Raw genomic sequence first — 15,261 nt, 5'->3', positions numbered from 1 at the left:
CTGACTTTCTTCACAGAATTAGAAAAAAACTACTTTAAATTTCATATGGAACCAAAAAAGAGCCCATATAACCAAGACAATCCTAAGTAAAAAGAACAAAGCTGCAGGCATCATGCTACCTGACTTCAAACTATACTACAAGGCTACAGTAACCAAAACAGCATGGTACTGGTACCAAAACAGATATATAGACCAATAGAACAGAACAGAGGCCTCAGAAATAATTCCACACATCTACAACCATCTAATCTTGGACAAACCTGACTATTGAGGGAACCCGCCCCCAATATTTCATTGTAGGTTCTTTCGATTTTCCACAAGTGTCAGCCAGCTGATAAATAAAGAGAGACAGTATGAAGAGAGGAATTTTACAGCTGGGCCACTGGGGATGATATCACATATCGATAGGACTGTGATACCCCCTGAGTCTCAGACCAGCAAGTTTTTATTAAGGGTTTCAAAAGGGGAGGGGGTGTAAGAACAGACAGCAGGTATAAAGATCACATGCTTCAAAGGGCAAAAAGCAGAACTACTAATAAGGGTCTAACAAAGATCACATGCTTCTGAAGGAACAGGACAAAGGGAAAAACCAGAACTACTGATAAGGGTCTATGTTCAGTGGTGCACATATTGTCTTGATAAACATCTTAAACAACAGAAATCAGGGTTTGAGAGCAGAGAACCAATCTGACCACAAATTTAGCAGGGCAGAGTTTTTCCCCACCCTAGTAAACCTGAGGGTACTGCAGGAGGCCAGAGCATATCTCAGTCCTCATCTCAACCGCATAAGACAGACATTCCCAGAGTGACTGCTTATAGATCCCCCCCCCCCCCAGGAATGCTTTCCTTTCCCAGGGTATTAATATTAATATTCCTTGCTAGGAAAAGAATTTAGTGATATTGCTCCTACTTACATGTCTGTTTATAGACTCTCTGTAGGAAGAAAAATATGGCTGTTTTTGCCTAACCCTGCAGGCAGTCAGACCTTATGGTTGTCTTCCCTTGTTCCCTAAAAATCGTTGTTATTCTGTTCTTTTTCAAGGTGCACTGATTTCATATTGTTCAAACACATATGTTTTATAATCAATTTGTACAGTTAACACAATTATCACAGTGGTCCTAAGGTGATGTACATTCTCAGCTTATGAAGATAACAGGATTAAGAGATTAAAATAAAGACAGGCATAAGAAATTATAAAAGTATTATTTGGGAACTGATAAATGTCCATATTAAAATTAAATCTTCATAATTTATGTTCCTCTGCCACGGCTCCAGCCAGTCCCTCTGTTCGGAGTCCCTGACTTCCTGCAACACCTGACAAAAACAAGAAATGGGGGCAGGATTTCCTATTTAACAAATGCTACTGGGAAAACTGGCTAGCCATATGCAGAAAACTGAAACTGGACCCCTTCCTTACACCTTATACAAAAATCAACTCAAGATGGATTAAAGACTTAACTGTAAAACCTAAAATAATAAAAACCCTAGAAGAAAACCTAGGCAATACCATTCAGGACATAGGCATGGGTAAAGACTTCATAACTAAAACACCAAAAGCAATGGCAACAAAAGTCAAAATTGACAAGTGGGATCTAATTAGGATATTAACCATGATAGCTCACAGTGATAGTACCACCTAATCCTCAAATGCCATCTAAGTTTTGTATATTTCCCCAATGATACACTTTAGAGCAAAAAGATCCAGGCCAGAATCATGCATTTGGTTGTCATGTCCCTTAGTTGTCTAGTCCCTTCAGCCTAGAACAGATTTGCAGTCTTTCCTTGATTTTCCTGACTTTGACACTGGAAACATTGCAGACAAGTTACTTTGTAGCATGTCCCTCCATTTGGCTTTGTTCAGTATTTCTTTTTGATTAAATTCAGACTATGCCTTTTTGGCAAGAATATTTCAGAGGTGACAACATGTTCTCACTGAATTCCACCAGACTACAAGTAATTTTTATTAGTCCCATTACAGATGATGTTTACTTTGATTTCTTGAGTGAAGTGGTATCTGCAAAGCTGCTCCATTGCAAAATCCTTCCTTTATCCTTAGAAATTAACAATTATTTTGTGCAGAAATATTTTGAAACTATGTAAATATCCTGCTTCTCTCCAAATTTTCTATTTATTCACAAATTTACTTATACCTAAATGAATTTCCTATTTCATTTACTGGGTTATAACCCATTACTATCATTATTTTTATGCTCAAATTGTCCCAAGTTTGGCTACACGAAGCCAATTTAAGCTCGTTTCTCTTTCCTTTTGACTTGTTCCCAACATCCTTGTAGCACATCCTTACTTTGTGGCACATGATGTCCTGTTTCATATTTTCCCTGCCCCATCCTTGAAATTAGCTATTTTCTCAAGAAGCCCTGGCTCTTTTGCATGGAAAATGGTATTTAAAAGCCAAGATGTGAGTGTCAGGTGTGTTCATTGCTATTGGAGTGTCACTGCTTCCACCCCTCTCAGTAGGGAAAGCTAGAAAATATATGTATGTAATACATACACAGATAACTTCCATATCCATACATTTATATTTTTAATTATCTTTCTTTCTGTGTATCTACCTATTTATCCATCTTCCTATCTATTATCTATCAGAGACCAGGAGTTCACATGGACATTACATATCCAATCTAACAACTGGGCTTATTCTAGTTTCCTCCCTTTCTGTATTTTTAACTCCCTTCTCCAAAAGTGAGAAATCTGTCTCCATTATTTGTATCTATTTATTAATTTTTGAGATGGAGTCTCGCTTTGTCACCCAGGCTGGAGTGCAGTGGCACAATCTGCAACCTCCGCCTCCCAGGTTCAAGCAATTCTCTTGCCTCAGCCTCCTGAGTAGTTGGGATTACAGGAACCCACTACCATGCCCAGCTAATTTGTTTTGTACTTTCAGTAGACATGGGGTTTCATCATGTTGGCCAGGCTGGTTCCCGAAGTCCTGACCTTGTGATCCAACTGCCTTGGCCTCCCAAAGTGCTGGGATTACAGGCATGAGCCACCATGCTCAGCCCTTCAATTACTTTTTATGTATTTATGTAATTGATCCATCCCACTGTATGTAACCTGACATCAGTCCCCCCACTGCGAGGCTGCCTCCTCTTCTCTGCACAGCTATGATTCCACATTCTGAGCTGCCCTTCCTTCCATGTAGACAGTTCCTCTCCCTGCTCGGACTCTGACAGCTCACATCACATCTCTGTGAGGCACTGCACCTGACCCTGCTTGAGTCACCTCCCACCAGGCCACCTCCAACAAGGACACTCTTCTCTCCCTGCTTGAGCTCTGACATCCCACCCCAGGCCACCCTCCTTAGAGTTTCTCTTCCTGTCATTTTCCAGCTTTACCTCCACATGGACCCACTCCTCACCCTGCTCAGGGTTGATACTCTATGCCAACTTACCTCTGTCCCCCTGCATGGACATCCTCCAAACTCTGATCAGGGTCAAACTCACCAGTCCACCCCTGCAGGGATGCCTTTTCCAGCCTGCATGGATTCTGACATTGGATACCCTGCTGTGGACCATCTTCAATCTGCTTAGGCTCTGTGCCACTGCAGTCCCTCTCTGACACACACATACCTCAGATGCTTGCCTTGCTCTGTTCCATTTCATGATTTAGGACTGAATTTTTCAGGAAGGAAAGAGAAGAGCTCTGAAAGACTTTTAATAGAAAATAAAGGGTTTCTGGGATGTCTACAGACTTATAGTTTGTCATTTTCTAATCTTAATGTTTATAACTAATATTTTAGTATGAATTATTAATTTATCTGAGATGAATAAAATTCACTGAGTTCATTGGTATCTCATAAGATGTAAAACTAGCCCTTCTGATATTCTGGAGAAATGTTTATTTTATCTGATATCTGTCTCCTATGAGCAGATGGAGTGAACCATTCATATTTTTTGTCATATTGAAGACCAAGGTCTGGAAAAGCTTAAAAAATTGCAGGTCTACAGCAAATGATTAATAATTAATAGTAAGCCACGTGACATTCTAGTCTGTCACATAGTAATCACCATAGTTTTAAGGAAAGCTTATTGCCTGATGAATGTCTTTTTTATTTATTTATTTATCCACTTCTCTAAAGTCTTTTAATGCACTTTATTGGGTTTTGGTATAAATTAAGAATAAGAAAGACATTTTTATCAGTTTTTATGAGGTTAAAAAAATTGATTTATAAAATGTTAACTTTAAGTAAGAATTCATTCCTTTCATTTGGTTCACTGTGTCAAGTTTGTTTGGAAATGTGACTTGTGTGTGCCTGTGTATCATCACTTTGCATGCAAGTTTTCTCCAGCCTCATTTTAATACATATTGTGTTAAACCACTTACTAATGTTTTTACATTTGAGGTTTTACATTTGATCCTGTATTTATTCTTATTATCTAAAAATTTTCAAAAAATAAAAATAAAAACATTCAATATTTAGTCACACAGATACACTATCGATTTCTTTATTTTACCTTTTCTTTATGGTGTCATGAATGTATTTAAGTAATCAGTTGCAAAGTGAAGCTGTCTATTTGATTGTTTTCATAGAGCTCAAAAAACAATGGCTCAGGCTTTACTAAATTTATTTTTTCCATTGAAGGTATTTTTTCTTCTTTGGTAAAATCTATGTGTTATCATTTCTTAAAACTAGCAAATCTCTAGCCCTATTTCTGCATGGAGCTTCATTTAAAGTAAGCTATTTTGAAATCCAATAGTGACCAAAGTACAATGTCATTTTCCTCTTGGAGTAGGGACAAGGTATTTTCTCTTCCCAAATACGAATAGAAAGAAATTCATTATTTTTCTCTGATACTAACCTTATACATTTTACAGGCTTTCTTGTTTTTCAAGGATGTGACAACTGCAGTAATTCTAGCAGCATATTTTCCTTCAATTTATTTCCTGGAAATCCGTTATTGAAAAAAAAAATGAGCCCATATCAAACTCAAAAATTTTGTAAAACAATTGCAGTACAGGTTTCAATAATAGCTACAATACCCTAGATATTTTGTAATTTACTAGTTTGGTTACTAATGATTTCACCTTCTACTAGTCTAATTGATTCTGTTAAAGATAATGGCTATGTGTATCCATCAGCTTTCAATCTTGTTAGAAATGTTTTGATCCTTTTTCCCATCTTATCTTTTTTGTCTTATCTGCAAACAACATACTTTTCATCTACTAATAGATATATGGGATTCAGGAGTAAAATTATCTTTTCTGCTTGCATTACAAAATGAAAACAAATGTGCACTCCTGAGTATGGTTTATGATTTAATAATGCCACAGTTTCTGGTCTTGTCAGTCTTCTTACCTCTGCAAGCATATTTTGAGGCCACCCAATCTCATACACACCTCGTGTCATGTGGGTATCAGGAATAAATGGCAAATCTCGTAAGTGCTGTGCCTCTACGCACCACATCGAGTGCAAGGAGAAATGCAAAATACACCTTTTTGCCAGTTTTTCATTTCACTGAAGCATTTCCTTTGGCTAACTCATGACAATTTGCATTTTCACTTAGAGTACTTTAATACTTTTACCAGTCTAATCACTGAATATATACTCATTTTTAATTAATTAACTGACCAGAAATTCTGTCTTTCATTCACAATGTAAAATATATAAACACATTCACACCCTCAACTACAATTATGTATACAATTTGTATAATAACAGGCTTATGTAGCCTGTGATAGTCTATGAAAAATATCATTTAAAACAAATGTTATCCTATTTTCAAGTATGGGAAATGTTTCATATTTGATATAAAGCAGATAAATATATTGTTATCATCAAAATCATATCTATTATACATTCTTCCAGTTTTTCTGAAACTTAATTCACTAAACTCAAATGAATAAATTCCTCAAAGGGAAAAAATATCTCTCAGCTAAAACTGAATTCTTGATTAGGTCTAGACTTGTAGTGTGGTGTCACGGATTAGACATCCCTCTGGTTTTAAGGAATGTTAAATGTTACTATAAGCTGCTTAAGGTTTTTAAAGGAGGCACACTCTCTAGGAGTTGGAACTAATTTTTAACATTTGCATAATGCACATGTCCAGTTGGTTGAACTGCTGACTTAAATCTATCTTTGAAAGATAGAGTAAGACTTTTCACAAATGCAGAAAGGTCGAGTTATGCTAATGAGAACCATTTAGTCAGCTGCCTGACACTTATAGGACATGATAATCAAATTGCAGTATAGGCAGTAAACTCCCATGTATGCAATGGCTTTTAAACCCAAAAGTTATGCAAGAAACCACTGTACCTTCCAGCTGCATTCAGCTTGGCGATATGTTAAACCAAAGATGTGTGTGTGTGTGTGTGTGTGTGTGTAAGCCCAGAGGAGGACCGAGGGGAAGAAATAGCTTATGTTGCTCAGCAGGGTCCCTGCTTATGGATTAGGAGCAGGGACAAAGAAACAGTGCATAGAAGACAGTAGCCCAACCTATGAAGATTTTGTCATAGGGTTGAGATGAAAGGAGCAAAGCAGGAAGAGGAAAAGAGTTGGGATTAAAAGACAGGAGGAGATAAAAATCTTAACAGTGAACAGTGCTGATATAGGAGAAGAGAAAAAGGTATTTGCCAGTTGTCAAAAAGCTACATATACGGGGATAAGGTAGAAGAGTGGAAGGGGCTGGGGAGGATCTTTTTTATTTATACTAAGAATAAGCCAGTACTATGTCATTAAATTTGGAAATTGACTTTACTGGACTTTCATATTAATTTATAGTCTATATTGAATTTGAAAAACAATAGCAAAATGGTAAACTAATTTAAATTCTGGTTAAGTCTTCATATTCATTTTATAATTGCCAGGAATCCTATAGGCATGGACCCACAGCTAGAGAATCCTCAAACTTGAAGTCTTATCAGCTGTTCTTGGGACCCTCTTAATAAACCACGCCTAGAATGAATGAACTTTCTCCTCAGGTCTCACTTTGGAATTTCACCAATATATAGTTATTAGTTAAGAATCTCTCTTGTGCAATTATATTCCAATATTGTTTTCATGCTTTAGTACAGCTAGTAATTAGAAATAATTATTGACATCTAAATGATAAATGCTGCTGTATGGTATCTCCTAGTGTGGCCAGATAGTAGCACAAAGGATAAATTGGACATTATAATAACAGTAGATTTGTGAGATATAAGAGAAGGTTGTCCTTTAAAACTAAAAGAAATAGTTTTACAGGTTAGCAAGGAATACTCAATGAAGAGATAAACTTTTACAGTGTGCTATTAGACCAAAAGATTTTCTTATTTATTTAGCAAATATTTGCTGTTTCTAGATTGGTTTTGCCAGCCTTCCACAAAGAATATTTCAAAGAATAATGGTTCCAACAATGAACTAGTTTAAAACAAAAAGTTTCATATTTAAATGATTGTGAGAATGTGGGATATTAAATCCCCCTCTTGGAGATTCCCAATATATGCAACCAAAATAAAGGTTATGTAATGTTTACACAGCCATGAAAACCTCTTTAAAATAGTTTCATTTATTTGACCCTAAAAACTTCCTGCATTTAACCTTAATAATTTCCTGTAACACTATTGTACTACAACAATTTTAAAAGCTGATGTATTTTTCCATTCATCCGCTTATCCATTTTTTCCTGATACCATATTATTTAATTACCAGGAATTCAAATCACGTTTAAATATCTCATAGAGTAAAATCTTCTAAGCCATTATTTTTCTTCTTAAAACATTTTAGCTCTTCCTTGCATATCAATTTTTCTAAATTAAAGTCAGGATATTTTCCAAGTTAAGAAAGAAATGTTGAAGTTTTTAAATTAGAATTCATTAATACTTTAAATCAAAAGGAAGAATAGATATATTTATTTGAATAAATCTATTCTTCAAGAACAGATTATATCTTCATTTGTCCCACTCATCATTTATGGAAGAGAAAATCACTCAGTACACTTTTAAAGTTTTCTTAATATAGGATTCTTGCTTGTTGTTGTTAATATTGTTAGTGAGGTCTTCAGTTTCAGATAATAGAGTATTTTTAGGTATTTAGAGAAAAATCTATTAACATTTTTCCCACATTTATTCTATACTAGCCGATTATCTGAACTATTGGAAATTTTGGTGGGATGATTTTTTGTTTGTTTTCCTAGATTAACATATTATCTGAAAATAATAATAATTTTGTGTTTTATTATATATCATTATTGGTGGGTTTCTTGTTTCTGCTTTGTATCTTACTGTATTGGTTTGAAATGGAAATACTTATGGTAATGACAGACATTCTTATTCCCCATGGTTTTTCACCATTAAAGATGATATTGGCAATTGATTTGAGGTGGGCACTAGTTATCTTGTTAAAGAACTATTCTTCAAGTCCTAGCTCACAGCTAGAGTTATACACAAATAGAGGCTTAATTTTTATCATGGGCTTTCAAAATCTTTCTCAATGGTTTATCATTATTAACCTTTTGAAATAATTACATTAATTAATATTCTAATAAATAAATAACCCTTACATTCTTTGCTAACCCTAGTTAGTGATGGCGGATTGCTCTTAGATATACCAAGGAATATGGCTTACTATTGTTTAAAAACTAATATACTTTCATAACAAGAATTGCTCTGAGCTTTTCTTTGGCTGGAGAGGGTGGTAGAGAAGGAAAAGATCTTTTTCAGGTATTTTTGGCAGAAATATTGTCCATCATTTTATATGCTTCACAATGATTTATTAATTTAACATATAGTATAAGAAATATGAGCTCCTTTAAAGACTCAAATTAACCACAAAAATATACAACCTAGAAATCTATAAGAAATTTTTATCGGCCGGGCGCGGTGGCTCAAGCCTGTAATCCCAGCACTTTGGGAGGCCGAGACGGGCGGATCACAAGGTCAGGAGATCGAGACCATCCTGGCTAACACGGTGAAACCCCGTCTCTACTAAAATACAAAAAACTAGCCGGGCGAGATGGCGGGCGCCTGCAGTCCCAGCTACTCGGGAGGCTGAGGCAGGAGAATGGCGTGTACCCGGGAGACGGAGCTTGCAGTGAGCTGAGATCCGGCCACTGCACTCCAGCCTGGGTGACAGAGCGAGACTCCGTCTCAAAAAAAAAAAAAAAAAAAAAGAAATTTTTATAAGTTAAAATTTTAGTTCCATGAGTATTGATCTGTTAAGATTTCTTTAAAAATTTTGTTTAAAATTGTGTATGTGTGTCAATGTTGATAAAAGTTAGCTCAGTGTTAAAACAGATTAATCTGTTTTTTTTTTTTTTTTTTTGCATTTATAAGAAAAAGAGAATGCAAAATAGGTATCATTGGAAAGAAGGATTTGGAGTCAAGTACACTTGGAGAACATTGAACTGAATAAATTTTAATAGACTTGTTTACTGCAGAACTTCTCAGAACTCTCTGTGTAAGAGAATCCTTTGACTTTCTCAGTAGGAGAGACATATGGTAAGCAGGTGGTAAATCTCAAAATTATTTACTATGGAACAACATTGCCCTGAGCATCATGCAGATGGAATATACTTTCAGGAATGTCAATTTCTATTATACTTATCATATAGAAACAAATAGGTAGGTAGATACATGGACAATTACAGAGAAATTTTTCAAATATTGCTACAATTTGCCTATGAGTTTCATCAATATTTTTAAATTAATCATAATTTGTCTGCATTGAAGATTTTCTGCAATAAGTGCTTTCTTGATTGAATTTCCTTGTTCTTCATGGTTGTGAGTTGTGTAATGGTCACCTCAGGTCAGTCAACAGATCTTGAGAGTTCAACATAGCAGAGTATTCTTTCTTTGACCTTTTACCCTGGTCAATATTTTCCCTTAGGCATTACTTGAATATTTTCCTTTTAGAAAGGGTTAGAAGTGCTGCTAATTGCCATTTAGGAAAGAGATTCTAAATGAAGACTAACTAAAATAAACCATTACATATCAGAGTTGGGGATTATTAAAAAGCCATGACCTAAGTGAGGAAAAACACAGACACCTTTCTTATATAACATTGCAATGGTTGTGGCATTGCAGAACCATCCTTAGCTAAAGATTTGTAGATGCTTTATCAATAATATACCGAAGACAGAGGTTGAATGCTATCATTTTGGATGACTGGGATTTAACTCACAGGTAGACACACACAGAGAGACTCATACATACATTCACACAAATATGTACACACATCCCTAAACTTTACTTTGGCAAAGCAAGTGAAAGACACACAAAAGGGAAAATGATAAAGGTAAACTTTACATCTTTCCTAGTGTTGCCTAGACCCAGCCTACACAAACCTAGTGTTTTCTTTTTCATCACACTCCCCTAACCCTGTGGTTCAGTAACATCCATCTTAATATTGAGCCATGGAACAAGGCTTTTTCAGTCTGCTCACATGCCAGGGTGTGTCAACAGCCAGGAAAAATTATTTGCTCCATGTACCTGAGTGGCTTGGCGGCAGCACGGGCCCTTTAGATCTCATCAGGTCTCATGAGTTGGGCCTTTCAGAGCCCAGAATGAGGAGCCTCCTACTATTCAGAGGGAGGATAACAACCAAACTGTAAATAGCCTCATGTAGTTTTGTTAATTATCGAGAAAAATAGGCCCAAACTTTGTAGCATTCTTAGTGCACTTACATAGCCAACATTCCTGGAAAAAATATATATATATATATATATATATATATATATATATACACACACAGATTAAAGCACTAAGACTAAAACATACAGTTTCACTCACTAGCCCAAGAGTTTTTGCTCTGACCCATGTATACAAAGCAGGAACTACTTTTGGCATCTGATAAAGGATTCATGCATGCCACAGAAACAAGTCTTGGATGTGATCTTTGTGTCTCACATGCTGAAGCCATCTTAGAGCTCACCATTCAGGCAGGGGGTTAAAAAAAAAAAAAGGCTGTGGCAGCACATCAGGTTCTGAAAGGGGAAGGCCCATCATACAAAGATATTGGCTCTTCTGCTTCCACAGACATGGTTCTCATTATCCCTGATCCTAATTGTCAAACTATCAGGAATAGACTTGGTCTGGAGAAATACAGTCCTTATATTCTCACTGTCAAACAGCAAACAACAAAAACCCAAACCACAATTCTCATTTTCATGGTCGCAGCCAAGCAAATTTCCCATAACCTCTCCCTACCATGAAACTCAATTGTCTAAGTGATCCTAGCTTGTACAAGTACACTTGTGGGAGTAGTAATTCCAGCCTGCCCAAGTGGTTTGCAAGGGCAAGACGGATGGGAAGAAGTTTCCAGCCCCTCACATCACAGAAAGGGTCAGGAGTTGTGAGTGGCCACAGGCATCCTTGACCATTGGGGTACAACTGTTCATCTTTGAAACTGGCTCTGCTACAGGAACATTTTTAAGTGTGATACATTTTAACGGACACAGTGGTTTATATTTTAACAGGCAAAGGGCAAAATGAGTAGTTTGTATGGAAACAGACCTACTCAGCTAAAGTCATTTGCAGGCCTCTGCCAGTAGATTCTGGAATCCTATTTCTGCCCATTCCCTGGGATGGAAGGCAGCGCAGCCACCTGACTGCCGTGCAAAGGTCTGTCCTCATCCATCAGTGTTTCCTGCCACTTTCTGCAATTCCTGCACTCTTGTCTATTTACTCCATTCTCTCTTTTCTGGGCATTCAAAATACAAGTCTTTCTCCACTTCACCTGATTTCCTCTCTGGGTTTTCAGAGGCCACTACCAGCTGTTGGAACATCCATCTCCATCAAGGTCTGAGCAACTGAAAGGGGAGAGGCTCACCTAAACTGCCTGACTGAGGAGAGGAAATCAGGAGAAGGCTGAAGCAGCAGCCAAGCGGGGGATAAAAACCCATCTTAGCACTGCTGGCAAACCTGGAAACACAGTGATTCACCAGGTTCATCGCTGGATCATTGGGCAATCCGCTCTGCCCTGACACCTTTCACCACTCTCGTTCCGTCAACGAACATGACCAAGTGTCTATTACATGCATCAGGTCTCATGCTAACTGGGCAGTGGAAGAGGACAAGATGTAAAAGACCCAGTTCTATAAACTGTCAGCTTTTTGAGAGCTCTATATTCCCAGTATCTAGAACAGTAGATGGCACACCTTAGCCTCAAGTCAGTATTTGCTGCTTCAATTAAATAATCCTAGTTACTGCCTGGGTGGGATGGCTTCATGACCTGCTTGAGACCAGGAGTTACAGATTTTAGTTAGAAACAAGGCTCTTCTCTGCTGTATTGCCAATCATGAGCGAGTTTGTATCCTCAGAGGGCAGTAGCTGCATTTCCAGTATCATCTTTGCCTCATCCACCACCCTGGCACTGCACAAACTGAGCCCCCTGAAGCCTGGCGTTCCCTCCCTCCCTGAAGCGGCGCCCCCTTCCTTCTCGGAGGGTCCCCTGAGCTGCACCCCTCTGCCCCAGAGCTGTGCCTGGCGTCTGGCTGTCAGGAGGCACCGCGGCCCCTCCCGGCAGCTCCCGGCCGTCCTGAGGCAGGCGCGGAGTGGGGTCAGCGGGGAGTCAGGGCTCCCTGGGCCTGTCACTCAGCAAGACTGAGCTGGGGCTCCCTGACAGCCCTGCAGACCCTAGGGGATAACCGTGTCCGTGTCTGTCTGTGCATCAGATCAGAGGGAACCAGGCGTGGTCCCCCGCCTAATTCCCCCTTTCCTGGAATGTCCACGAGCTCCTGCTAATGCTATTGTTTGCTTTTGCTTATGCACACGTAAGTCTTTGGTACACACACACTGTTTTGTTTTGTTTTTTCTTTTCCTTTCCTTTCTAAAGCTAACGGTTTGTGGTGGTGTGAAGATACGGCTTTGGGTGTAGATTCAACTGGGAAAAAGAAATGCAAGCAGAATTTAGAAAATAATAAAACCACTTAATACATTTCCAGATATGCCGTTAATGCTAGCGAAAAAAAATATGGATAGCAATTATTTTTAAGTTCAGTGAATTGAAAAGGCTGGAACTAGAATAGGATTTAAGTAAAGAACAAATTACTTCTCTAAACCAATTTCTGGTTGCTGAAAATTCCCAGGATAAATTAAAGTATGAAAGAAATGATGACTTCATATTATCAAAATATACATAGATTTCTGATTTGTTTTAAACACATTTTATACTAGTAAAATTCATTGATGGTACAGAATGTTTTCCAGCTATTACAACTGATTTTAATTAAGCAGTTTCATATGTCCGGATTGTGTGTTTGAGGTATGGCTCATGGACAGAGTATCGGTCCACATGTAGATTTTACCATTTTAAATTTGCATTGTTTATAAGATAGGCTTTGTAGTCAGGTAACCTGGGTTCACCTCCTCATGTAGCCACTTACTGTATCACGTTGGACAAACTTTCTGTAGATTTTCTCACCTGCAAAATTAGGGATAATAGTATTTATTTCATGAGATTGTTGGAACATTACATTAGGTACTACATATAAAGACTAAAAACTGTCTCACACAGAGTTATCACACCATAAATATTAGTTATTTATTTCTGCTAACTAATTCTGCTCAAATGATAGGAAAACTATGGGCCATTTAAAATTAATTATAATGTCAACATATTTTAAAAATAAAATACTATCATCCTATTTATATATTTTGGCATTTCTGAACTTTTTTGCAACATATATATATAAATTCAAAAATAATTCATAGCTGTAATATATAATTAGAATATATTGAAATGATAGAGCTCATTAGTAAGCTTTTAAACTTTAATCAGTCTAAGATTTGGTTTGGAAGAGATTGAGAAACACATTCAAATCTCAACCTTATTTTACCGAAAAGCATTAATCTTGTTTATTTGAAGTCAAGGTCAATAGTATAAATTCTGGGGATGGTTGATGAACCAATTTGCAAAGGATATGTCACTAAGAGTCCCCTTCCTGACTACAGACAATAACATAGACACCAGCCCCTACTTATGGTGGGACCAAAGGAGAACGTGTCATCTATCTAGAAATAATAGAACTTATTTTCAATGCCAACTGTCTCACAGTCTATAATTTCATGTGAACCAAACACACAGCTATGATTAACTAAATCCTTCCACTTTTCAACTAGCTTTTGTGCACAAACACATGTAAATACACAATACCAAATTAACTTTTAGTTGTGTGCTACTAATTCAATCACTTTGAAAACAGGTTTTTACAAAGGCAAAAAAATACAAATTTAATATAAATATTTATTCTAAAAATTAAGAAAAGGGAGACCCTTCTCACATCATTTTAAACAACCACTAAAAACAAAAATATTACATATGTTTCTCATAAACTCCCTGTAGCCTCTTAGACCTAATTTTATTTCCTTCATTCATATTATTCCCTTTCAATTACATGATCAATCAATAAATACTGATATCTGATGAGATCTGAAAATTATTTTTGAGACTTTTAAGTTTACTTTTTAAGAAAACCTAAATCCTGGGAGGTAAAAATTTTGAAAATATTTGATTAGGAGATAAGGTATATCTCCATTTAAAGATGTTCTGAAGACCAAAAAAATAAAAATAGAATTTTAATCCCTCTGATGATCCCTTTTGCTCATGTTTAGAATCAATTTTTTCCCTCTGAAATTTCTAGATAAAATTCATCAGGTGGTGGTTGTAGTGGTGGTTGTGGTGATGATGGTAGTGGTTAGTAGTTTTAAGAAAATATTTTTTGGAGACTGTGATGTTTGGTACACTTATTTAAAGCCCTTCATTCTGAGGAACTGAATTATAAGATAATTCCTCAGTAAGGAAGAGAGAAGAGTGTCTTAACTGACATAAGGAATGATCATCACAACCAATACAAAAGAACTTTAACAATCAATCAGCCCTATACCAGTTTAGCCACTTCCGGAGGATACATTTTTCTGTGCTCCCATTTCAGACTTGGTTAAGTCTGACCTGCAGCTACAGCTCAGAGCCACCAGAGGTCAGATTTTTACATCCCACCCGAAGAGATGCTAAACTTGAGTCTGAGACAATGGTATTTCTTTTCCCAGCACTTTCTCCTCTTCAATTTACCTTTATCACCACCAAATACAACATAAGAATATTACATATAAATATAAGAGACACATAGTTTACTTTCCTATATGGAAATGGCATCATGAGGAAAAAGTAAGGAAAAGGAGGAAATAAGAAGACAATTATTTTAAGATGAAAGCTGGTATTAAGGAGAAAGGGCAAAAACCGAACAGCCTTCAAATCATTTTAAAAAGACAAAGAGAAAGAAAAAAAAAAAGAAAAAAAAAAAAAAAAAAAAAAAAAAAAAAAAAAA

The sequence above is a fragment of the Piliocolobus tephrosceles genome, chromosome 3, assembly GCF_002776525.5.
Source record: "Piliocolobus tephrosceles isolate RC106 chromosome 3, ASM277652v3, whole genome shotgun sequence".
Lineage (NCBI taxonomy): Eukaryota > Metazoa > Chordata > Mammalia > Primates > Cercopithecidae > Piliocolobus > Piliocolobus tephrosceles.
This window is presented reverse-complemented; position numbering follows the sequence as displayed.